We start from the raw sequence: 1,881 nt of genomic DNA on the forward strand, positions 1-1,881 counted from the left end.
CCTCTTGATCTTTTTGCACCCTGAGCACAGTGCATTGGGTGTACACCTCCGCAAAGTACTTGGCCCCGACCTTCCAGCCAGTCTGATCTTGGAGGCCATGACCGAAGTGGACCAAGTGTTGACGCTCTCCTGCCTGGGTCAGCTTGAGCTCCATTACAACCAAAACCACAAGGTGTACAAAGCTCGTGCAGCGCTGCCAAATCGGCCTGAGCAAGAACAGGATTTGGCTGTCAAGGAGTATGCATTTGCCCAGCAACACAAGCAAAATCAGTGTCGTACGTTTCTGCGCGAGCTTCGCGCCATGCGCCAGCTTGAGCATCCAAACATCGTTCCAGTCCTCGGTGCGCTTGTGGGCGTGCATGATGGCCACCCAAGCGCCTATCTGGTGCAGCCGTGGTGTACACAGGGGGATCTGCAGCAGTGGCTCGGCAAGGCGCGGCATCTGGCCACCTCGACCGTCGTTGCGAGTTTGATGACGCAGCTGCGCATGGCCCTGGCGTTTATGCATAGCAAGGGCCTGGTGCATCGGGATGTCAAGCTGAGCAATGTGATGCTGGACGGTGACGAGGACCAACCTGTTGTGCGGCTCGGCGATTTCGACATTACCAAGGCGGCTGCCGAAGCCACTATGCTACCATGCACAGCCACTGCGTCGTTGGGCACGACTGGCTATGTAGCACCGGAGGTGCTTTTCGGCCAGGGTCGAGTGGGGGCGCGTTCGGCACAGGATGTCTTTTCCTTTGGCTGTGTGCTATACAACACCTACATGTTTCCACAGACGGTGCCGCCTGCTCGTTTACCCACGGACCAGCTTGCCGACAAATGCAGATGGGATGCAGGGGCAGGAGGTGCAGAATGCAGTTTTCCGCACTTGGCGGCTGAGGTGAGTAATATCGCAATATCCCTTGAGCGACAACTGAGCACCGCTTTGATTGTGATTTGCTTTGCTAACCTTTGCTGCAGATGTGCAATTCGACGAGCGAGTTGTACAAGGAAACACGGGCCTTGCTTGCAACAGATCCAAAGCAGCGGCCAAGTCTCTTCAGCGCCGGGCAAAGAGTGCAGCGACTTGTCACGACCCAGGTTGTTGGGCCAGCTATTGACGTTTTGCGCGACGCACCCGAGCTCATCCCAGAGGTGCGTTGCTTGCCGACATAGTCATATTTACATTATTTTTATCTTGACAAGCCGACTGATTTGACCCCATTGTGTACCAAGGTGGTTGAGCTGCTACAGCAGCTGAGTGCTGACGGGCGAGGGCCAAGCAACATTGCAGTGCGGCGGGTGGAGCGTGTGCAGAACCCCGTGTGTGGGAACGGTACAGCGCCAAGCGATGGGAGATGCTGCACCGCATTACAAGTCAGGAGCACTATGATCAACTTCATACGGCCACAGTAGATGCGCTCTCGGGCTGTCCAGCTTTGCTTCGAAATACACCCTGTCAAGAGCGCTTGTTGCTTCACGGCATCCCCCCTGACACAATGTTGCGCGACAAGATTGTGCGCCTGGGCTTTGACTATCGTTTCGCTGGTCGCAGCTCAGGCCACAAGTATGGACTTGGTGTTTACTTGGCCGATCATCCCGGCAAGGTGTGGTGGAACCGTGGGTTTGCAGGGTGATTACGTGCGTGTCCTTACATTGTTTTTTTGGCGCTGTGTGTCGACTTGAACCTGAGTGTAGAGTCACCAATATGCGACGCCCGGAGCAAACGGCGAGCGTATGCTCATTATTACGCGGGCCCTGTTGGGCCGTGCCTATGTCCATCCTTCGCCTCCTTTCGGGGCGCTGGCTCCCCCGCTGCTGCCCGATGCACCCAAAAACGAGCGGTATGTCGATCAAGATCCAATGTCGTCGAGTCCTGTCTCACAGTTTGATGGGACT

This window comes from Monosiga brevicollis, genomic scaffold, assembly GCF_000002865.3.
Source record: "Monosiga brevicollis MX1 MONBRscaffold_44 genomic scaffold, whole genome shotgun sequence".
Taxonomy (NCBI): domain Eukaryota; class Choanoflagellata; order Craspedida; family Salpingoecidae; genus Monosiga; species Monosiga brevicollis.